This window comes from Somniosus microcephalus, unplaced genomic scaffold, assembly GCF_052327205.1.
Source record: "Somniosus microcephalus isolate GS21.2 unplaced genomic scaffold, FLI_Smic_1.0 unresolved_chr3, whole genome shotgun sequence".
Lineage (NCBI taxonomy): Eukaryota > Metazoa > Chordata > Chondrichthyes > Squaliformes > Somniosidae > Somniosus > Somniosus microcephalus.
In genome coordinates this window covers 62,942,422-62,967,877 of record NW_028225181.1, presented here as the reverse complement: position 1 = coordinate 62,967,877, position 25,456 = coordinate 62,942,422, and the positions used below count along the sequence as shown (strand labels likewise).

General features: G+C 46.8%; 1 protein-coding gene across 1 annotated transcript in view; it reads right to left on the bottom strand.

Moving 5' to 3' along the window:
* The window catches only part of LOC147091625 (uncharacterized), an 88,413-nt gene that overhangs the window by 59,175 nt on the left and 3,782 nt on the right, over positions 1 to 25,456 (bottom strand). Inside the window, exons 2-3 of the mRNA XM_085976617.1 lie at positions 23,702 to 23,876; positions 7,836 to 8,017 (exon numbers count right to left, since the gene is read on the bottom strand). The gene's annotated coding sequence lies outside the window, so the exon portion shown is untranslated. The remainder of the gene's footprint in view (positions 1 to 7,835; positions 8,018 to 23,701; positions 23,877 to 25,456) is intronic.

The window sequence follows — 25,456 nt, the reverse complement described above, 5'->3', positions numbered from 1 at the left end:
CCCAAAGTGCTTTACAGCCAATGAAGTACTTTTGAAGTGTAGTCACTGTTGTAATGTAAGAAATGCGGCAGTCAATTAGCACACAGCAAGCTCCCACAAACAGCAATGTGATAATGACCAGGTAATCTATCTTTTTGTTAACTCTGTTTCTCTACGGATGTTGCCTGGCCTGCTGAGTGTTTCCAGCATTTCCTGTTGTTATTTCAGATTTCCAGCATCCGCAGTATTTTGCTATTATCCTTTTGTTACATTCATTGAGGGATAAACATTGACTAGGACACCGGGGATATTTCCCCTGCTCTTTCCCACATTACAACAGTGACTACACCTCAAAAGTACTTCATTGGCTGTAAAGCACTTCAAGACGTCTGCTGGTCATGAAAGCACAATATAAATGCAAGTCTTTCTTTCTCAAAATAGTGTCATGGGAACTTTTACATCCACCTGAGAGAGCAGACAGGGCCTCAGTTTAATGTCTCATCCGAAAGACGCCACCTCTGACAGTGCCTCAGTACTGCACTGGAGTGTCAGCCTGAATTTTTGTGCTCAAGTCTCTGGAGTGGGACTTGAACCCACAACCTTATGCCTCAGAGGCAAGAGTACTACCATAGAGTCATAGATTTATACAGCACAGAAAGGGGCCCTTCGGCCCATCGTGTCCGTGCCGGCCATCAAGCCCTGTCTATTCCAATCCCATTTTCCAGCACTTGGTCCGTAGCCTTGTATGCTATGGCGTTTCAAGTGCTCATCTAAATGCTTCTTGAATGTTGTGAGGGTTCCTGCCTCTACCACCCTTTCAGGCAGTGAGTTCCAGATTCCCACCACCCTCTGGGTGAAAAAGCTTTTCCTCAAATCTCCTCTCAACTTGCTGCCCCTTACCTTGAAACTATGCCCCCTGGTTATTGACCCCTCTACTAAGGGGAGAAGTTCCTTTCTATCTATCCTATCTATGCCCCTCATAATTTTGTACACCTCAATCAGGTCCCCCCTCAGCCTTCTCTGCTCTAAGGAAAACAACCCCAACCTGTCCAGTCTCTCTTCATAGCTGAAGTGCTCCAGCCCAGGTAACACCCTGGTGAATCTCCTCTGCACCCTCTCCAATGCAATGACATCCTTCCTATAGTGTGGCAACCAGAACTGCACACAGTATTCCAGCTGTGGCCTAACTAGCGTTTTGTACAGCTCCATCATAACCTCCCTGCTCTTGCCTTCATCAGCCGAGGAATAGAATATAAGTATCCCATATGCCTTCTTAACCACCTTATCTAGCTGTCCTGCTGCCCTCAGGGATCTATGTACATGCACAACAAGGTCCCTCTGATCCTCCGTCCTTCCTAGGGTTCTACCATTCATTGTGTATTCCCCTGTTAGTCCTCCCAAAATGCATCACCTAACACTTTTCAGGGTTAAATTCCATTTGCCACTGTGCTGCCCATCTAACCAACCAGTCTATATTCTCCTGTAGCCTGAGGCTTCCCTCCTCGCTATTTACCACTCCACCAATTTTCGTGTCATCTGCGAACTTGCTGATCATACCTCCTACATTCATATCTAAATCATTAATGTACACTACAAACAGCAAAGGACCCAGACCCTGTGGTACACCACAGGACACAGGCTTCCAGTCACAAAAACAACCTTCGCCCATCACCCTTTGCCTCCTGCCACTAAGCCAATTTTGGATCCAATGTGCCAAATTGCCCTGGATCCCATGGGCTCTTACCTTCTTGACCAGTCTCCCATGTGGGACGTTGTCAAAAGCCTTACTGAAGTCCATGTAGACTACATCAACTGGACTGCCCTCATCCACACACCTGGTCACCCCCATCGAAAAATTCAATCAAATTGGTTAGACATGATCTCCCCCTGACAAAGCCATGCTGACGATCCTTGATTAATCCTTGCCTCTCCAAGTGGAGACTAATTCTGTCCCTCAGAATTTTTTCCAATAATTTCCCTACCACTGATGTTCGGCTCACTGGCCTGTAATTCCCTGGTTTATCCCTACTACTACCCTTCTTGAATAATGGTACAATGTTAGCTGTTCTCCAGTCCTCTGGCACCTCCACTGTGGCCAGAGAGGTTCTGAAAATTTGTGTCAGAGCCCCTGCAATCTCCTCCCTTGCCTCACACAGCAGCCTGGGATACATCTCGTCTGGGCCTGGGGGTTTATCCACTTTTAAGCCCGCTAAAACCACGAGTACCTCCTCCCTCTCAATACTAATTTGTTCAAGTATATCACAATCCCCCTGCCTGATTTCTATGCCTGCATCGTCCTTCTCCATAGTGAACACAGATGCAAAATATTAATTTAAAACCTCACCCACATCTTCTGGCTCTACACAGATTGCCACTTTGGTCCCTAATGGGCTCTACTCTTTCCCTAGTTATCCTCTTGCCCTTAATATACTCATAAAACACCTTGGGATTTTCCTTTATTTTGCCTGCCAGTGTTTTTTCATGACCCCTCTTCGCTCTCCTAATTTCTTCTTTTTTTTTTTTTTTTTAAGTACCCCACTGCACTTTCTATACTCCTCTAGGGCTTCCACTGTTTTTAGTCCTTTGTATCTGCCAAAAGCCTCCCTTTTTTTTCCTAATCCATTCTTGTATGTCTCTTGACATCCAGGGTTCCCTGGGCTTGTTGGTCCCACCCTTGACCTTTACGGCAACATGTTGGCGTTGTACTCTCTCTATTTCCTTTCTGAAAGACTCCTACTGCTCTGATGTGGATTTTCCTACAAGTAGCTGATCCCAGTCCACTTTGGCCAGATCCTGCCTTATCATATTAAAATCGGCCTTCCCCCAATTTAGAACCTTGATTTCCGGTCCATCTTTGTCCTTTTCCATGACAACCTTAAATCTCACCGAATTATGGTCACGGTCACCAAAATGCTATCCTACTAACCCTTCTACCACTTGCCCTGATACATTCCCTCGAATTAGGTCCAGTACCGCCCCCTCTCTTGTAGGACTTTTGACATGTTGGCTGCAAAAGCTCTCCTGGATGCACTAAGAATTCTACACCCTCTAAGCCTTTCACACTCTGACTATCCCAGTTAATATTGGGGAAGTTGAAATCCCCAACAATTATTACCCTATTATTTCTACACTTCCCTGAGATTTGCCTACATATCTGTTCCTCTATCTCCCCCTTACTGCTTGGGGGCCTATAGTACACTCCCAGCAAAGTGCTTGCCCCCTTTTTGTTTTTAAGTTCTACCCATATGGCTTCATTAGAGGAACCTGCTAAGATATCATTCCTTCTTACAGCAGAAATTGACTCCTTGATTAATATTACTAACCTGATTTTTGGTCAACTCTTGGAGTATTCGTGTTTAATAAATCTCCGGGAGAAGGAGTCGCTTCACTTGTACTGGTTCCTGCGGCCTGATCACCTTCCCCAGGAGCAGGGCCTTGACCCTGACTTTGTTCACTTGTACCAGTTCCTGGGGGCTGATCACTGACCCCACGAGCAGGGCCTTGATTCTGGGGGGTGTTTTATTGCACCGCTTGGTTTACTTGAGAAGAGCCCCATCAGGGCGAGCGCGGGAGGGCCGGGGGTGGTGAGCTCATGAGGGCCGGGGGTGGCGAGCGCGGGAGAAACATAGAAGATAGGAGCAGGAGTAGGCCATTTGGCCCTTCGAGCCTGCTCCGCCATTCAATGAGATCATGGCTGATCATCCAAATTCAGTACCCTGTCCCTGCGTTCTCCCCATATCCCTTGATCCCTTTAGCCTTAAGAAATATATCCAACTCTTTCTTAAATATATTTAATGAACTGGCCTCCACCGCCCTCTGTGGCAGAGAATTCCACAGGTTCACCACTCTCTGGGTGAAGAAATTCCTCCTCATTTCAGTCCTAAATGGCTTACCCCTTATCCTTAGACTATGACCCCTGGTTCTGGACTCCCCGGCCATCAGAAACATCCTTCCTACATCGAGTCTGTCCAGACCTGACAGAATTTTATAGGTTTCGATGAGATCCCCTCTCAATCTTCTAATCTCCAGTGAGTATAAGCCCAATCGACACAATCTCTCCTCATACGTCATTCCTGCCATCCCATGTATCAGCCTGGTGAATCTTCGCTGCACTCCCTCCATGGCAAGAACGTCCTTCCTCAGGTAAGGTGACCAAAACTGCACACAATACTCAAGGTGCGGTCTCACCAAGGCCCTGTACAACTGTAGCAAGACATCCTTGTTCCTGTACTCAAACCCTCTTGCTACGAAGGCCAACATACCATTTGCCTTCTTAACCGCCTGCTGCACCTGCATGCTTACCTTCAGCGACTGGTGCACAACACCACCCAGGTCTCATTTTATTCCAACTCTTTGCCTTCTGTCCGCCAACCAGTTCTCTATCCAAGTCAATACGATGCCCCCAATCCCATGTGCCTTAATTTTGCACGCTAATCTCTTGTGTGGGACCTTATCGAAAGCCTTCTGAAAGTCCAAATACACCACATCCACTGGTTCTCCCTTATCTATTTTACCAGTTACATTCTCAATAAATTCCAGTAGATTAGTCAAGCACGATTTACCTTTTGTAAATCCATGTTGACTTTGTCCGATCCTGTCACTGCTTTCCAAGTGCTCGGCTATTACAGCTTTATATAACAGACTCTAGCATTTTCCCCGTTACCGATGTCAGGCTTACCGGTCTGTAATTCCCCGCTTTTTCTCTACCACCTTTTTTGAATAGTGGGGTAACATTAGCTACCCTCCAATCCATGGGTACCGTTCCAGAGTCTATCGAGTTCTGGAAGATGACCAGCAATGCATCTACTATCTCTAGGGCCACTTCCTTAATTACCCTGGGATGTAGACCATCAGGCCCTGGGGATTTATCAGCCTTCAGTCCATCAATTTTCCTCACACCATTTCCCTACAAATACTGATTTCTTTCAGTTCCTCCCTTTCATCAGACCCTATGTTCCCCGACATCTCTGGGAGGTTATTTGTGTCCTCCTTTGTGAAGGCAGAACCAAAGTATGTATTTAGTTGGTCTGCCATTTCCTTGTTTCCCATTATAAATTCCCCTGATTCTGACTGTAAGCGACCTTCGCTTGACTTCACCAATCTTTTTCTCTTCACATATCTATAAAAGCTTTTACAGTCAGCTTTTATGTTCCCAGCTAGCTTACTCTCATATTCTATTTTCCCTTTCTTAATTAATCCCTTTGTGAACTCCTAAACTGCTCCCAATCCTCAGGATTATTGCTTTTTCTAGCCAATTTATATGTCCTCTCCTTGGATCTTATGCTATCCCTAATTTCCCTCGTTAGCCACGGTTGAGTCACCTTTTTTGTTTTATTTTTATGCCAAACTGGGATGAACAAATTCTGTAGCTCATCCATTCGGTCTTTGAATGTTTGCCATTGCCTATCCACCGTCAACCCTTTGAGCGCCATTCCCCACTCAATCCTACCCAACTCGCTCCTCAGACCATCGTAGTTTCCTTTATTTAAATTGAGGACCCTTGTCTGAGTCAACTACTTCATTCTCCATCTTAATGAAGAATTCAATCATATTATGATCGCTCCGACCCAAGGGGCCTCGTACAAGATTGCTAATTAATCCTTTCTCGTTACATAATACCCGGTCTAAGATGGCCTGATCTCTGGTTGGTTCCCCGACATAATGGTTCAGGAAACCATCCCGTAAACACTCCAGGAATTCCTCCTCCACAGTATTGTTTCTAATTTGGTTGGCCCAATCTATATGTAGATTAAAGTCACCCATGATGACTGCTGTGCCCTTATTGCACGCTTCTTTAATTTCCCTTTTAATGCCATCCCCAACCTCCGCCTTACTGTTTGGAGGTCTATATACCACTCCCACTAATGTTTTTTTCCCCCTTAGTATTTCTCAATTCTACCCATACAGATTCCACATCAGAGCTAATATCCTTCATTACAATTGTGTTAATCCCTTCTTTAACCAGTAATGCTACCCCACCTCCCTTTATTTTTAAGAACATACATAAGAACATAAGAAATAGGAGCAGGAGTAGGCCAATCGGCCCCTCGAGCCTGCTCCGCCATTCAATAAGATCATGGCTGATCTGATCCTAACCGCCAATCCACCATCACTGAACTGTCTGCTGAATCTAACAGAATTAGACACTATCTTTCCTGAATATCGAATACCCCTGGATGTTGAGTTCCCAGTCTTGGCCATCCTTGAGCCACGTTTCCGTAATCCCAACCAAATCATATTAGTTTACCTCTATTTGCGCAGCCAATTCGTCCACCTTATTACAAATGCTCCTCGCATTAAGACACAAAGCCTTCAGGCTTGTTTCTTTTAACGCTCTTAGACCTATTAGAATTATTATTTACTGTGGCCACGTTTGATTTAAACCGTTGATTTCTCTGACTGCCACTTTTGTTTTTCTCCTTCCTATCTTTTGCTTTTATCCTTGTTTTCCTTTCCTCCGTCTCCCTGCTCAGGTTCCCAACCCCCTGCCATTTTAGTTTAAACGCCCCCGAACAGTGCTAGCAAGCCTCCCCGCAAGGATATTTGTCCCACTCTGGTTCAGGTGCAACCCGTCCGACTTGTACAAGTCCCACCTTCCCCAGAAGCAGACCCAGTGATCCAGGAAACTAAAGCCCTCCCTCCTGCACCAACTCTTTAGCCACGCATTCATTTGCTCTATCCTCCTATTCCTATACTCACAAGCACGTGGCACCAGGAGTAATCCAGAGATTACAACCTTTGAGGTCCTACTCTTTAATCTGCTACCTCGCTCCCTAAATTCTTGCTGCAGGATCATCCCTCTTCCTACCTATGTCGTTGGTCCCAATGTGAACCACGACCTCTGCCTGTTCACCCTCCCCCTTCAGAATGCCCTGTAGCCGTTCAGTGACATCCTTGACCCTGGCACCAGGGAGGCAACAAACCATCCTGGAGTCACGTCTATGGCCACAGAAACGCCTATCTGTTCCCCTTACGATAGAATCCCCTACCACTATTGCTCTCCCACTCTTTTTCCTCCCTTCCTGAGCAGCAGAAGCACCCCTGGTGCCAGGAAGTTGGCTGCTGCTGCCTTCCCCTGGTGAGTCATCCCCCTCAACAGTATCCAAATTGGTATACCTGTTTGAAAGGGGGATGGCCACAGGGGTCCCCTGCACTACCTGCCTGCTTCTATTGCTCCGCCTGGTGGTCACCCATTTCCCTTCTGCCTGTGCAGCCCTACCCTGCGGCGTGGCCAACTCATCAAACTTGTAATCCACGACCCTCTCAGCATCGTGAATGCTCCACAACCCATACATCCGCAGCTCCAGTGCCTCAATACGGCCCGTTAGTAGCTGCAGCTGGATGCATTTCTGGCACACGTGGTCATCAGGGACACTGGCAGCGTCCCTGAATTCCCACTTAGAGCAAGAGGAGCATAACACGGGGCTGGGCTCTCATGGCATGACTTACCCCTTTAATTAATTTAAATGAATTCAATACCATCAGTTAAAGATATACTCTAGGGCGCTTATTTACCAACTGTCCCCACTCCACCACAGAGACCCAAGAAAATATAAACCGCAGAATTTAACCCTGTCTCACTGCTCCCGAAACTAGCCTCTGTAAAGAAAGCCCGCGAAAGTGAATTTAAATACTCACTGGGTCTCCGGTCTCACTGCTCCTGACACCAGCCTCTGTAAAGAAGGCCGGGGGGCTGTGGGCGAGCGCGGGAGGGGGGCGAGGGCGGGGGGGGGGGTGGAAAAGAGGAGGGGGGGCGAGCGCGTGAGGGGGGGAGAGCGCGGGAGGGCGGGGGGCGAGTGCGGGAGGGTCCATCTCTAGGACCAGTGTGTATCTGAGTCAATGGGACTTTCTCTGACCTTTTTCCCCCCAGTCGATCTCTGGAAGCTCTTTGAATCGGAAGAGTTCTCTCCGGTTGGTGCTCTCACAATCCTGTGCTGGTTCACCTGCTGTCGTTCCTCAGTCTGCAATCCTTGTTTACTCTCAGCTGTGGACCTCTCAATCACTCAGTCTTTCACCGGGAGATCTAATTATGGCAGGACTGAAAATAACAACATGAATAGTGTGAAGTAATGTAATGTAGACTTTTCTGCAGCTTAATAAAAATAAAAGTTTGGGTCCGAGTGCTTCTGTCTGATGTTGTCCCTTTTCTCAGATCCCCGCCATGCCCGCCTGGGCTCCAGCATATCACCAAAGTTCTGGATGGAAATGTACAATTTCCCTGTGCTTTAGGCAAACTGAAGCTGGGGCCATCTTTCCCAGGTAACACACTGTCTGATCTCACTGGCCCATTCTCCCTGGGTTACACACTGTCTGATCTCACTGGGCCCAGCCTCCCCGGGTTACACACAGTCTGATCTCACTGGGCCCATTCTCCCCGGGTTACACACTGTCTGATCTCACTGGTATTTCTATTCTATAACTCCGTCCTCTCGCCAAACCCAGTTTCAAGGCCGAGTATTTAGTTTGGAGATGTTCCTCACAGTAAAATTCCGGCCTCCTGAGACTCCCCCATTTTCACTGCTCTGGACAGAAATGCGCCATTTTGTGTCCAAACTGCTGATGAACCCACTGCGCCCTCCACCCCCGGACCAGCCCCTGTATTGTCAGCCGGTTCAGCTCATTCCCCGGGACCTGATGCTGACAGGAATCTCCCCTCCATTACAAGCCGGTTCTGTTGCACTTTACCCTCCCTCCTTGTGATATAAAACATTAGAACTGAGACTTCCGCATTCTCACTCCTGTAGACTGAAACGCGCCATTTTCTGTGCGGAGTTACTAACCAGAGCGGTGACCCTGTAACCCTCCTTCGCTCGTTGTGATCTAAACTCGGGGCTGAGCAGCCGCTGTCGGGCCGGGTGTTGAATGGAGCAGAGTTCCCTCAGTCACAGAGCAGGCCCTGTAACCCGGGCAACCAGCCTGTGTCTGACCCTCACTCACCGATCAACCCGCACCGCCCGGCACTGCGCCTGCGCGGGACGGCAAGGCCGCGGCACTGCGCCTGCGCGGGACGGCAAGGCCGCGGCACTGCGCCTGCGCGGGACGGCAACACAGCAGGAGAGTATCACTATCGCTCCCCTTAAACACCTCAATTAGATGACCCCTTGATCTTCTATGTTCAAGGGAATAGAAGGCTAGTCTTTGCAACCTGTCTTGATAATTGAACCATTTTAGCTCAGGTATCATCCGATGAATCCCCTCTGCATCCCCTCCAAGGCCAACATCTCTCTCCTGAGGGGCGGTGCCCAGAACTGAACAACATGTGGAACAATATTCACTACTCAAAAATATAATGAGACAGAGTTTATCAAATTAAAAGAAGTTACTAAACCATAGCAAGAGGAAGTCTTACCAATTATATGTATCCACATACCCTACTGCTCAGAACCAACAGGTACCTACGCCTGGACTGCCGAGTACATAGACAGGAGTTTACACTGAATGTTTCACAGACTTTCAGATATAAATTGGAGCCAAGGCCTCTGGCACTGAGATCTGACAGATTGTTACCCTGACAACAGAGGAAATCACTCACCGACAATAACTGAAAACAGAAATAACAAAACCAACATCACATGTTTGGAGTTTAGTGAAGAACATTAATCCTGAACATTCAGCCAGTGTTTCTAACCATGAAGCTGCGATTCCAATAACGGATTTTTACACCACCAGACCAGACACTGCGGGTTTACTGAATCCACCGTCAGTTCCAGCTGTACAGAACATTAAGCAGTGCCGCATCTACAGAAATACATCAACACAATAGTCACATTGTTGGAGATTCACCCTGTGACCGCTGAAAAACAGATTGTCTTAAACCATCTAAATCTGTTAGTTCTCGAATTGTATGTCTCCAGACACCTGGAGCATGGGACCAACAAGAAACTTTTTTCTGACAACACAAAATAATTTTACTAATAATCATTAAAATATAAGATTTACGTATCATTTTATCAGTTTATACTTAAACGCTAATCATTTAATTCAACTGCCATCGCAAAATTTAGAAACAGATTTACTGATAGAAAATAACTCAGTAAATACAGCTTCCAGTTCAGAATTGTAATTCACAACTGAGTGCCGTTTGTCACGGAGTGCAGCTTGGAACAGAAACATAGAAGATAGAAGATAGCAGGAGTAGGCCATTCGGCCCCTCGAGCCTGCTCCGCCATTCAAGAAGATCATGGCTGATCATCCAAATTCAGTACCCGGTCCCTGCCTTCTCTCCATATCCCTTGATCCCTTTAGCCTTAAGAAATATATCCAACTCCTTCTTGAATATATTTAATGAATTGGCCTCTACTGCCTTCTGTGGTAGAGAATTCCACAGGTTCACCACCCTCTGGGTGAAGAAATTCCTCCTCATTTCTGTTCTAAATGGCTTACCCCTTATCCTTAGACTGTGACCCCTGGCTCTGGACTCCCCGACCATCGGGAAAATCCTTCCTGCATCTAGTCTGTCTAGTCCTGTTGGAATTTTATAAGTTTCAATGAGATCCCCTCTCATTCTTCTAAACTCCAGCAAGTACAAGCCCAATCGTCCCAATCTCTCCTCATACGTCATTCCTGCCATCTCAGGTATCAGCCTGGTGAATCTTCGCTGCACTCCCTCCATAGCAAGAACTTCCTTCCTCAGATAAGGCGACCAAAACTGCGCACAATACTCAAGATGTGGTCTCACCAAGTCCCTGTAGAACTGCAGCAAGACATCCTTGTTCCTGTACTCAAACCCTCTCGCTACAAAGGCCAACATACCATTTGCCTTCTTAACTGACTGCTGCACCTGCATGCTTACCTTCAGCGACTGGTGCACAAGGACACCCAGGTCTCATTGGGAGAAGGGGAAGTGCAATCTATTGCCATTTAGATAATAATCTGCCTTCCTGTTTTTGCCACCAAAGTGGACAACCTCACATTTATCCACGTTATATTGCATCTGCCATGTTTCTGCCCAATCACCCAACATGTCCAAATCATCCTGGAGTTTCTCGACATCCTCCTCACAGCACACACGCCCACCCAGCTTGGTGTCGTCTGCAAATTTGGAGATATTACATCTAGTTCCCGCGTCTAGATCATTAATATATATTGTGAATAGCTGGGTTCCAAGGACCGATCCCTGCGGTACCCCACTAGTCACTGTCTGCGATTCAGAAAAAGACCTGTTTATTCCAACTCTTTGCTTTCTGTCTGCCAACCAGTTCTCTATCCAAGTCAATACCTTGCCCCCAATCCCATGTGCCTTAACTTTACACAGACTGTAAACCTGTGTATTTGATGAGAAAGGGAGTTAGGCGAGGAGTGGAGGGAAGTGCTCCTTTATCTATCTTTCTCAGCCTCCAGGAGAGCAGAAGTTAAAAAGCTGCACGAGGGGGGACAGAGAACCAGTGGGAGTTCGGCTCTGTGAAACCCCCCCAACCGCATTCGGAGAAAAATAAAAGGTGACATCACAGGGAAAAGGGTAAGTGATTGGTTGGTGAGTATTATGCTCACTTCTCTTATCTTTTAATAGTAGCCATGGTGTGGAGATGCAGGTGTTGGACTGGGGTGGACAAATGTAAGAAGTCACACAACACCAGGTTATACTCCAACAGTTTTATTTGAAAATACAAGCTTTCGGAGCGCTGCTCCATCAGGTGACTTCACTGGACAATAACCTGGTGTTGTGTGACTTCTTACACTTATATGTTTTAAAGCCCAGGAAGTTTTAGTAATTGTAAGGTTTCATTAGTATTAGTAAAGTTTACTAGCAGTAATAAATCTAATTGGGTGTAGTAGGGTTATAAAATAAATTAATTAAGACTCAATAAAAAGATAGCAGGGCAGGTGATGTGTTGCGACTGCAGTATGTGGGAGCTCCTGGACGCCAGTCTGATCCAGGACGAACACGTCTGTGAGAAGTGTCTGCGGCTCGAGGAGCTTCGGCTCAGAGTTGAGGAGCTGGAGGCCGAGCTACGGACACTGCGATACATCAGGGAGGGGGAAAGTTACCTGGACACTTTATTCCAGGAGGCAGTCACACCCCTTACGATAGGGTCTTTGGATTTGGTCAGGGACAGGAGGATGTGACTGCGAGTGAAACATAGAAGATAGGAGCAGGAGTAGGCCATTCGGCCCCTCGAGCCTGTTCCACCATTTAATGAGATCAAGGCTGATCATCCAAATTCAGTACCCTGTCCCTGCCTTCTCCCCATACCCCTTGATCCCTTTAGCCTTAAGAAATATATCTAACTCCTTCTTGAATATATTTAATGAATTGGCCTCCACTGTCTTCTGTGGTAGAGAATTCCACAGGTTCACCACTCTCTGGTGAAGAAATTCCTCCTCATTTCTGTCCTAAATGGCTTACCCCTTATCCTTAGACTGTGACCCCTGGTTCTGGACTCCCCGACCATCGGGAACATCCTTCCTGCATCCAGTCTGTCTAGTCCTGTTAGAATTTTATAAGTTTCAATGAGATCCCCTCTCATTCTTCTAAACTCCAGTGAGTATAAGCCCAATTGACCCAATCTCTCCTCATACGTCATTCCTGGCATCCCAGGTATCAGTCTGGTGAATCTTCGCTGCACTCCCTCCACGGCAAGAACATCCTTCCTCAGATAAGGCGACCAAAACTGCACACAATACTCAAGGTGTGGTCTCACCAAGGCCCTGTACAACTGCAGCAAGGCATCCTTGTTCCTGTACTCAAACCCTCTCGATACGAAGGCCAACATACCATTTGCCTTCTTAACCGCCTGCTGCACCTGCATGCTTACCTTCAGCGACTGGTGCACAGGGACACCCAGGTCTCGTTGCACTTCCCCTTCTCCAAATCTATTGCCGTTCAGATAATAATCTGCCTCTGTTTTTGCCACCAAAGTGGATAACCTCGCATTTATCCATATTATACTGCATCTGCTATGCTTCTGCCTAATCACCCAACCTGTCCAAATCATACTGGGCTTTCTTGGCATCCTCCTCACAGCACAGATGCCCACCCAGCTTTGTGTCATCTACAAACTTGGAGATATTACATCTAGTCCCCTCGTCTAGATCATTTATATATATTGTGAATAGCTGGGGTACCCCACTAGTCACTGCCTGCCACTTGGAAAAAGACCCGTTTATTCCAACTCTTTGCTTCCTGTCTGCCAACCAGTTCTCTATCCAAGTCAGTACCTTGCCCCCAATCCCATGTGCCTTAACTTTACATGCTAATCTCTTATGCGGGACCTTATTGAAAGCATTCTGAAAGTCCAAATACACCACATCCACTGGTTCTCCCTTATCTATTTTACCAGTTACATCCTCAAAAAATTCCAGTAGATTAGTCAAGCATGATTTACCTTTTGTAAATCCATGTTGACTTTGTCCGATCCTATCACTGTTTTCTAAATGCTCTGCTATTACATCTTTTATAATGGACTCTAGCATTTTCCCCACTACCGATGTCAGGCTTACTGGTGTATAATTTCCCACTTTCCCTCTACCACCTTTTTTGAACAGTGGGGTAACATTAGCTACCCTCCAATCCATGGGAACTGTTCCAGAGTCTATCGAATTTTGGAAGATAGACTTTCTAGGGCCACTTCCTTAAGTACCCTAGTATTATGTCCGTGTATAATTGAGACACGGACAGCAGGAGTTGATTATAACAAGTCTTTACTGAATGGAGACAATTGGGAAACTGAAACTACAGAAGGCTGCTAGTGGCTTTTATACAGGGGTGGTCACTGCCGGTACTGCAGTCTGAGACCAGTTATTCCCTTAAAGGTACATACACAACAATTCCTCCCCTTTTAGATAAACAGTACATAACATTCATTTAACAACGAAATAACTAATTACAATTACGGTTGCTAGATACATTGGTTGAGGTTAAGCAATTATAAGTTCAGTCTTTGAGGAGGCTTCCTGATTCTGTCTGGATAACGCCTCTTTGGGGTATCAGGTTCTTCTGGTGAGGTTGAGTCGGGAGCAATGTCGTTGTTTGGTTCGTCTGCTTCCAATATCACCGATTCTGCGGTAGATGCAATTGGTACTTCGGCTTCATCGCCAGGTGTATCAGATCGTGGTGTGGAGTTGACTTTTCCAGTGACTCTAGAATCTGGTCAGCATGGCATCTTACAATGCTCTCTCCAACGTCCACGGTATACATGAGAGGTCCTTGCCGTGTACAGATCATTCCTGGCTGCCATTTCTCTGTGCGGTAGTCCCGGGCCAAAACTGGTTGACCTATCTTAAAACTCCTGGTCGGCCTTTCATTCATATTCTGAAACTGCCTGTTCGCCACATCTCTTCGGACGTTTGGCTTAACCAAATCCAAGCGGCATCGTAGTCTTCGATGAAGAACATCATGGCTGGAGTTTGGTTGGTAACCGCATGTGTCGCATTCCGGTAGGCAAACAAGTTATCCACCTTGTGTTGTAGGGGTATATCTTCATTACACATTGCCTTGATAGCCATCTTGAATGTTTGAACAAACCTCTCGGCCAATCCATTAGTGGCTGGATGATATGGGGCGGATGTGTAATGCTTAACACCATTGTTCTTTAAGAACCTCCGGAACTCTTCAGACACAAACTGTGGTCCATTGTCAGAGCAAATCTGTTCAGGCAGCCCATTCCTGGCGAATATGGTTCGTAAGACTGCGATAGTTTTTTCTGTGGTGGTTGAGGAATTTTTTATTACCTCTGGCCACTTTGAATGTGCATCCACCGCAATTAAAAACATCGAGTCCATAAAGGGACCAGCAAAATCAATGTGCACCCTTTGCCATGGAGATGAGGGCCACTCCCATGGATGTAGAGGAGCTTGTGGTGGGGAGTTTTGGACCTTCTGGCATCCTGTACAGCTCTTGGTCATCTCTTCGATTTCTCTATCGATTCCCGGCCACCACACAAACGCTCTGGCTAAGTTCTTCATTTTTACCCCACCCAGATGACCCTCATGAAGCTCATTGAGCACTCTATCCGTCAATTTGGGTGGAATTACTACTCTGGATCCACACATCAAGGTCCCTCTGCACACTGACAGCTGTTCTCTTCTCGGCGAGAATGCTGGCAGCAGTGGTTCGCCATGTGCTGACCATCCATTCACCGTTAAATCATAGACCCAGGAGAGTGTCGGGTCATTTCGTGTTTCCTTTTCTATGTTTGCATTCGTCACAGGGAGACATTCGACTATAGCCGAGTGGAATAACTCCACTGGATCCACTGCCAGTTCTTCTTCCACCGTCGGTAACGGTAGGAGTGACAATCCATCAGCATTCCCATGCTGTTTAGTTCCCTTGTACGCGATGTCATATTGGTGTGCCCCTAGGAAAAGGGACCACCTCTGCAGCCGTTGTGCCGTCATTATCGGAACTCCCTTCTGAGGGTTGAAAATGGAGACGAGAGGTTGATGATCAGTTAGTAAAGTAAATTTCTGACCGTGCAGGTAGTGATTGAACTTCTTCACCCCCCACACCAGGCTGAGGGCCTCCGTCAATCCGAGCGTAGTTACGCTCGGCTGAAGTTAACGAGCGTGACGCAAAAGCTATCGGCCTCTCTGAACCATCAAGGAATTTATGTGACAGTACCGCCCCAATGCCGTAGGGAGATGCATCACACGCCAGTCTTATCGGTAGTGATGGGTTGTAGTGAGCCAATACTTCTCTTGAAGTGATTAGGTCCTTACTCTTCTGAAAGGCCCGCTTACATTCATCACTCCATTTCCATGCTACTCCCGTTCGTAGTAGGGCGTTCAATGGATGCAGAATTGTGGACAAATTCGGCAAAAACTTATGGTAGTAATTCACCAATCCGACGAATGACCTCAGTTGCGACACATTCAGGCGCCGGAGCCATAACTACCGCTTCAATTTTGTCAGGGGACTTATGCAACCCCTCTTCATCAATCACATGGCCACAATACAATATCTGTTTCTTAAAAAACTCGCACTTGGGGCGATTGCCTCGTAGCCCATGTTCACGTAGTCTAGTGAGCACATGCTCTAGGTTGGCAAGGTGTTCACTGTCATCTTCACCTGTCACTAGGATGTCGTCTAAGTAACACTGAGTCCCCGGAATCCCTTGCAGGACATGTTCCATCGCTCTTTGCCATATCGCCGGAGCTGATGCTACTCCGAAGACCAGTCGATTATACTGGTAAAGACCTTTGTGAGTGTTTATCGCGAGATACTTCCTAAAGGATTCTTCAACCTCCATCTGCAAATATGCTTGTGCTAGGTCAATTTTTGTAAAACGCTTCCCTCCAGATAGTGAGGCGAAGATATCTTCCATCCTTGGAACAGGATATTGTACTGTGTGAAGGACTGGGTTCACCGTCACCTTGAAGTCCCCACAGATGCGATCCTTCCTTGGCTCCTCAGACTTATTGTTTACCGTTTTCTTCATGACAGGAACGATGGGTGTCGCCCACTCGCTCCAGTCTACCTTAGATAACACGCCTGCATTCTCCAGATTCTCCAGCTCCGCCTCGACGGCTGGGCAAATTGCGTATGGTACCGATCTTGCTTTGAAAAACTTGGGAATTGCATTCTCCTCTATTTTTAATCGAGGCGGTTACACCTTTAAGAGTGCCCAGTTCTTGTTGAAATACCTCTTTGGCGTCAGCTAAGATTGTTGACAATCGTCCAGGAGTGACGTCGTCATCCTTTTTACCAGCCACCGTCAGTGTTTGAATGGAGTGCCAGTCTAAACTTATCTTTCTGATCCATTCACGTCCCAATAACGGAGGTCCACCATCTTGCAGAATGTAGAGATACAATTTCCGTATTTTCTTGCCGTTGTATTCCACAGGCACCCTTATTTTTCCTCTGGGGTATACTTTTTGCCCCGTATACGTCCTCAAGACAATGGATGTCTCTCTCAAGGGTATGTGTGAGAATAGCCGCTCGTAGTCTCGTCGAGTCATGATGGTTAGAGCTGATCCTGTATCCAATTCCATTTTGACTTGGGACCCTGCTATAGTGAGGGTGACCCAAATGGTTCGGTGATCCTCTTTTGCGATTACATTGTGAAGTTTGAGACAGCTTAGTCTCTTGCTCCCGGATTCACTATCGCTCATCTGGTCTTCGGAACTACTGTCCGTCATCTTTTGTACTTTCCTGTACGGTTCCTTAGTAGCCTTTTTGTTGTCGTTGGTCTTCTTCCCAGACCTGCAAACTCGTGCAATGTGTCCCATCTTTCCGCATTGCCTGCATATTTTGTCCTTGGACCAGCAGTCCTCTGGTCATGGTTTGTTCTGCCGCAGCGATAACATTTTGCAAATCCCAGTGTCATTTCGTGGGTGCCGTATTCCTGTGGCTTTTGTTGTATTTCCGCAGCCCCCCTGGCTGCTGCTTTGTACGATACTGCCACGCTGAAAGCCTTATCTAGCATCAGCTCTTTCTCGGAGTGTAACTTCTTCTGGGTTCCTTCACTCAGGAGTCCACAGACAAATTTGTCCTGTAGGGTATCTGCCAGTCCTGCTCCGAACTGGCAATGCTTTGATAGCTTGCGTAGTTCCGTAAGGTACTCAGCATTGCTCTCATCTTTATGTGGAGTTCTCCTGTGGAATTTAAATCTTTCTGCTATCAGCAGCGGTGCAGGGTTTAGGTGTTCCTGTAGGATAGCAACAATTTTGTTAAAACTCTTCGCCTTCGGCTTGGCTGGAGTAATCAGGTCCCGCAATAGGCCGTACGTTCTTGCGCCCATTAAGTTTAGCAGTACCGATGCCTTTTTCTCATCGGCTATTTCGTTTGCCTCGCAATATACCTCGACTCTTTCCACATACGTGGTCCAGTCTTCTATTGCATTATCAAAGGCAGTGATATAGCCAGTCTTCGGCATCTTGGAAATCTAAAATGGCGCCTCCCGCGCTTTGCCTTCTTCCCAGATTTAACAAAATGGCACCTCCCGTGCTTTGCCTTCTTCCCCGCTGGATTAAGATGGCACCTCCCGTGCTTTGCCTTCTTCCCCGCTGGATTAAGATGGCGCCTCCCGCGCTTTGCCTTCTTCCCCGCTGTTGCTAGTGCTGCTTTCCGCGGTTTCAGTGGCAACCTGCAGCTCCTCGCGGCTTTCTGCGCGTTTAATATTTTTTTAATTTTTTTTTTAAATTTTATTATTTTCCCGTCGTGGAACAACCCTGTGGGACTCTTGCCTCCCTCTTCTCAGGTCTGTACGCTGCCCGGCTTCGTAGCACCGGTCGCACCCTGTGTGCTCCACCCTCTCTCTCTCTCCTCTTCCCGACAACGCTGCTCGGCCCCGTTGCAAGCCACCCGCTCGAGTTCTAGACCGCCGCAGCCCAGGAAGGATCAGTGTACTACCTGCCACCAGCCCGATTAGCTGAAGCACCATCAACAGGAACCAAGCCCCGCTCTCGACAGCCTCTCCTGCAAATCTTCAACTCCGCTGACTCAGGGGCGGATGCCCACGGTCAACGCCCATTTCTACTGTTTCTTTCTTCTTTCTGGCCTCGACCTCTGCTCACTTCGCTTCAGGGATGGATCCCATGAGGTGGTGCAGACTGTAGGTAAGTTCGTATCTGCTCGTCGCCAATATTATGTCCGTGTATAATTGAGACACGGACAGCAGGAGTTGATTATAACAAGTCTTTACTGAATGGAGACAATTGGGAAACTGAAACTACAGAAGGCTGCTAGTGCCTTTTATACAGGGGTGGTCACTGCCGGTACTGCAGTCTGAGACCAGTTATTCCCTTAAAGGTACATACACAACACCTAGGATGTAGATTATCAGGCCCAGGGGATTTATTGGACTTCAATCCCGTCAATTTCCCTAACACCATTTCCCTACAAATACTGATTTCTTTCAGTTCCTCCCTCTCATTAGACCCTATGTTCCCCGACATCTCTGGGAGGTTATTTGTGTCCTCCTTTGTGAAGACAGAACCAAAGTACAGGAAACTTCGCGATATCCGGCACCGACGGGACCGAGCTGCTGCCGATCTATCCAAACTTCCGGATAGACCAGCGCTAATGTTGTAGGATACGGAGGTTTTCATCTCCGTATCTGACAACAAACACTGTTGCTTAGCAACAGCTTGTAAACACTCAGCCCGTATCTTGGAAGCGTCTCTGAAGCTGTTGCGAAGCTAGAGATGCTTTCCAGAGCCTGCCTGTTAAAAGAATGCCAGAAGAAAAAAAACCTAACCAAAACGGCTGCTGATTTCTGCAGTTAGATTGAGGTTTACGGACATACAACCGCCGGATAAACCAAAGTTTCCTGTATGTATTTAATTGGTCTGTCATTTCTTTGTTCCCCATTATAAATTCCCCTGATTCTGACTGCAAGGGACCTATGCTCGACTTCACCAAACTTTTTCTCTTCACATATCTACAGAAGCTTTTGCAGTCAGTTTTTATGTTCCCTGCAAGCTTACTCTCATACTCTATTTTCCGCCTCTTAATTAATCCCTTTGTCCTCCTTTGCTGAATCTGAAACTGCTCCCAATCCTCAGGTTTACTGCTTTTTCTGGCCAATTTATATGTCCTCTCCTTGGATCTTACGCTATCCCTAATTTCCCTTATGAGCCATGGTTAGTCAACTTTTTTGTTTTACTTTTATGCCAAACAGGGATGAACAAATTCTGTAGTTCATCCATGCGGTCTTTGAATGTTTGCAATTGCCTATTCACTGTCAACCCTTTGAGTGACATTCCCCAATCAATCCTACCCAACTCGCGCCTCATACCATCGTAGTTTCCTTTATTTAAATTCAGGACCCTAGTCTGAGTCAACTACTTCACTCTCCATCTTAATGAAGAATTCTATCATATTATGATCGCTCCAACCCAAGGGGCCTCGCACAACAAAATTGCTAATTAATCCTTTCTTATTACATAATACCCAGTCTAAGATGGCCTGATCTCTAGTTGGTTCCTCAACATACTGGGCCAGGAAACCATCCCGTATACACTCCAGGAATGCCTCCTCCACAGTATTGTTACTAATTTGGTTAGCCCAATCTATATGTAGATTAAAGTCACCCATGATAACTGCTGTGCCCTTATTGCACGCATCTCTAATTTACCATTTAATGCCATCTCCAACCTCCGCATTACTGTTTGGGGTTCTGTATACCACTCCCATTAACGTTTTCTGCCCCTTGGTATTTCTCAATTCTACCCATAAGGATTCCACATCATCAGAGCTAATATCCTTCCTTACATTGTGTTAATCTGCTCTTTAACCAGCAATGCTACCCCACCTCCTTTTCGCCTTTCTTTCCTGAATATTGAATACCCCTGGATGTTGAGTTCCCAGCCTTGGTCACCCTGGAGCCATGTTTCCATAATCCCAATCATATCATATCATATCATATCTGTTTACCTCTATTTGCACAGCTAATTCATCCACTTTATTACGAATGCTCCTTGCATTAAGACACAAAGCCTTCAGGCTTGTTTTTTTTAAACGCTCTTAGACCTTTTAGAATTATTATTTACTGTGGCCATATTTGATTTAAACCCTTGATTACTCTGACTGCCACCTTTGTTTTTCTCCTTCCTGTCTTTTGCTTCTATCCTGGTTTCCCTTTCCTCTGTCTCCCTGCTCAGGTTCCCAAACCCCTGCCATTTTAGTTTAAACCCTCCCCCCAGAGCACTAACAAACACTCCGCCTAGGACATCAGTCCCGGTCCTGCCCAGGTGCAAACTGTCAGTTTTGTACTGGTCCCACCTCCCCCAGAACCGGTTCCAATGTCCCAGGAATTTGAATCCCTCCCCCTTGCACCATTCCTCTAGCCACGTATTCATCTGAAATATCCTTCTATTTCTACTCTGATTAGCACGTGGCACTGGTAGCAATCCTGAGATTACTACCTTTGAGGTCGTTTTTTTAAATTTACCTCCTAACTCCCTATATTCATCTTTTAGGACCTCATCCCGTTTTGTACCTATATCGTTGGTACCTATATGCACCACGACAACTGGCTGTTCACCCTCCCCTTCCAAAATGTTCTGCAGCCGCTCTGGAGACATCCTTGACCCTTGCACCAGGAGGCAACGTACCATCCTGGAGTCACGTTTGTGGCCGCAAAAATGCCTATCTGTTCCCCTTACAATAGAATCCCCTATTACTATAGCTCTCCCACTCTTTCCTCCCGTCCTGTGCAGCAGAACCACCCACGGTGCCAGGAAGTTGGCTGCTGCTGCCTTCCTGATAAGCCATGCTCCACAACAATATCCAAAGCGGTATATCTGTTTGAGAGGGGGATGGTCACAGGGGACCCCTGCACTACCTTCCTGCACCTACTACTCTGCCTGGTGGTCACCCATTCTCTTCCTGCCCGTGCAGCCTTTACCTGCGGTGTGACCAACTCCCTAAACGTGCTATCCACGACGTCCTCAGCATTGCGAATGCTCCAGTATGTATCCACTCGCAGCTCCAGCGCCGCAATGCGGTCTGTCAGTAGCTGCAGCTGGATAAACTTCCCGCACACCTGGTCGTCAGGGACACAGGAAGTGTCCCTGATTTCCCACATAGTGCAGGAAGAGCATACCACGGCACAGAGCTCTCCTGCCATGCCTTACCCTTTAATTCATTCAAATTAAATTAAAAGTGAGGCAGGTATGGTGACCCAGGAGGTGGGGGAGCCTCAGCCTTTGCAATTGTCCAACAGGTTTGAGGTTCTTGCGGCCTGTATGGATGAAAGCGGTGGTTGCAGGGTGGATGAGCAAACTGACCGTGGCACAGGAAGCGATTCAAGCAGGGGTGAGTTAATAGGAATATAGTGGTAATAAGGGATAGCATAGTCAGGGCGATAGATACAGTTCTCTGCGGCCAAGAGCTAGAGTCCAGATGGCTGTGTTGCCTGCCCGGTGCCAGGGTTCAGGATATCTGCTCTGGGCTAGAGAGGAACTTGCAGTGGGAGGGGGAGGAGCCAATGGTCGTGGTCCATGTAGGTACCAACGACAGTTAGAACTAGGAAAGCGGTTCTGCTGAGAGACTGTGAGCAGCTAGGGGCTAAATTAAAAAGCAGAACCTCAAGGGTAATAATGTCTGCATTATTACCTGAGCCACGAGCAAATTGGCATAGGGTAAATCAAATTAGCGAGATGAATGCGTGGCTCAAAGACTGGTGTGGGAGAAATGGGTTCCGATTCCTGGGACACTGGCACCACACTGGGGAAAGTGGGATCTGTATCGTTGGGACGGTCTTCACTTGAACCGTGCTGGGACCAGTGTTCTGGCGAGTCATATAACCAGGCCGGTAGAGAGGGTTTTAAACTAAATAGTGGGGGCAAGGGATCAAATTTGGGAAGATGTGGTAAATCAAAGAGTAGAGACAAGGCAATAGAGAAAGGTATTAATATGGGAAATGATAAACAGACCGTGACAGGAAGGGATAGAGAGGACAAATCTAAGAGTAAATCAACAGTTAAGGCTAGAGGTTACAAAAATAAAAGGACAAAACTAAAGGCTCTGCATCTGAATGCACGTAGCATTCAAAACAAAACAGATGAACTGATGGCGCAAATAGGAATAAATAAGTATGATCTGATAGCCATTACAGAAACATGGCTGCAGGATGACATAGATTGGGACCTGAATATTGAAGAGTACGTGACATTTAGGAAGGACAGAAAGCTAGGAAAAGGTGGAGGGGTGGCTCTGTTAATTAATGATGGTATTAGCACAATAGAGAGGGATGACCTAAGTTCAGGAAACCAGGATGTAGAAGCGGTTTGGGTAGAGATGAGAAATGATAAAGGCAAGAAGTCACTTGTGAGAGTGGTGTACAGGCCCCCTAACAGTAACCACACGGTAGGATGGAGTATAAAGGAAGAAATAATGGGAGCTTCTCAGAAAGGTATGGCAATAATCATGGGGGATTTAATCTACATAGAGACCGGAAAAATCAGATGGGCAAAGGTAGCCTAAATGAGGAGTTCATAGAATGTTTTCAGGATAGTTTCTTACAACAGCATGTTCTGGAGCCAACCAGAGAGCAGACTATACTAGACCTGGTATTGTGCAACGAGATAGGATTAATTAAAGGCCTCAGTGAAGGAGCCCCTAGGTAGCAGCGATCATAATATGATTGAATTTTACCTTCAGTTTGAGGGAGAGAAGAGTGGGTCCAAGACTAGTATTTTAAAATTAAATAAGGGCAATTACGAGGACATGAAAGCAGAGCTAGTTAAAGTGAACTGGCAAATTAGGTTAAGGGATAGGTCAATAGAGATGCAGTGGCAGACATTTAAGGGGATATTTCAGAATACACAGAATATACACATTCCAACAAGAAAGAAAAATTCCAAGGGGAGAACCCACCATCCATGGTTAACTAAAAAAATTAATAGCATCCAACTTAAAGAAAAAGCATATAATTGCACAAAGATGGCTGGCAGGTCAGAAGATACAGGACAGAATATAAAAAACAAAGAGTGACTAAAAGATTAATAAGGAGAAAAATTAGAGTACGAGAGAAAGCTAGCTAGAAATATAAAAACAGATAGCAAGAGCTTCTATTGATATTTAATAAAGAAAAGATTTAACAAAAAGAGTGTCAGGGAATTAAAAATGGAAAATAAGGAGATGGCAGTTGAATTGTACAGGTATTTTGTATCGGTCTTCACCATAGAGGATACAAGTAACATCCCAGAAATAGCTGTAAATCAGGAAATGGAAGGGAGGGAGGAACCACTGTGTATCTGAGTCAATGGGACTCTGACCTTTCTCCCCAGTCCATCTCCAGGACCAGTGTGTATCTGAGTCAATGGGACTCTCTCTGACCTTTTCGTCGATCTCTGGAAGCTCTTTGAATCGGAAGAGTTCTCTCCAGTTGGTGCTCTCACAATCCTGTGTTGGTTCACCTGCTGTCGTTCCTCAGTCTACAATCCCTGTTTACTCTCAGCTGTGGACCTCTCAATCACTCAGTCTTTCACCGGGAGATCTAATTATGGCAGGACTGAAAATAACAACATGAATAGTGTGAAGTAATGTAATGTAGACTTTTCTTCAGCTTAATAAAAATAAAAGTTTGGGTCCGAGTGCTTTTGTCTGATGTTGTCCCTTTTCTCAGATCCCCGCCACGCCCGCCTGGGCTTCCAGCAAATCACCAAAGTTCTGGATAGAAATGTACAATTTCCCTGTGCTTTAGGCAAACCGAAGCTGGGGCCATCTTTCCCAGGTAACACTGTCTGATCTCACTGGGCCCATCCTCCCCGGGTTACACACTGTCTGATCTCACTGGGCCCATCCTCCCCGGGTTACACACTGTCTGATCTCACTGGGCCCATCCTCCCCGGGTAACACACTGTCTGATCTCACTGGGCCCATCCTCCCCGGGTAACACACTGTCTGATCTCACTGGGCCCATCCTCCCTGGGTTACACACTGTCTGATCTCACTGGGCCCATCCTCCCCGGGTTACACACTGTCTGATCTCACTGGGCCCATCCTCCCCGGGTTACACACTGTCTGATCTCACTGGGCCCATCCTCCCCGGGTAACACACTGTCTGATCTCACTGGGCCCATCCTCCCCGGGTAACACACTGTCTGATCTCACTGGGCCCATCCTCCCCGGGTTACACACTGTCTGATCTCACTGGGCCCATCCTCCCCAGGTAACACACTGTCTGATCTCACTGGGCCCATCCTCCCCGGGTTACACACTGTCTGATCACACTGGGCCCATCCTCCCCGGGTTACACACTGTCTGATCACACTGGGCCCATCCTCCCCGGGTTACACACTGTCTGATCTCACTGGGCCCATCCTCCCCGGGTTACACACTGTCTGATCTCACTGGGCCCATCCTCCCCGGGTTACACACTGTCTGATCTCACTGGGCCCATCCTCCCCGGGTTACACACTGTCTGATCTCACTGGGCCCATCCTCCCCGGGTTACAGACTGTCTGACCTCACTGGGCCCATCCTCCCTGGGTTACACAATCATAGAAATTTACTGCATAGAAGGCTGCCATTCGGCCCATCTTGTCCGAGCCAGCTGACAAAGATCTATCCACTCTAATCCCACTTTCCAGCACTTGGTCCGTAGCCTGGTAGCTTACGGCACTTCAAGTGCATATCCAAGCAGTTTTTAAACATGATGAGGTTCTCTGCCTCTACCACCCTTTCAGGCAGTGAGTTCCAGACCTCCACCACCCTCTGGGTGTAAAAAACTTACCTCAAAACCCCTCTAACCCTTTGACCATCTGCTTTAAATCTATGCCCCCCTGATTATTGACCCTTCTGCTAAGGGAAATAGGTCTTTCCTATCCACTCTATCTAGGCCCCTAATAATTTGATACACCTCAATCGAGTCTCCCCTTGGCCTTCTCTGTTCCAAAGAAAACAACCCCAGCCTATCCAATCTTTCCACATAGCAAAAATTCCCCAGCCCAGGCAAAATCCCCATAAATCTCCTCTGCACCCTCTGTAATGCAATCACATCCTTCCTGTAATGTGTTGACCAGAACTGCACGCAGTATTCTAGCTGCGGCCTAGCTATACAGTTCACGCATTACCTCCCAGCTCTTATAT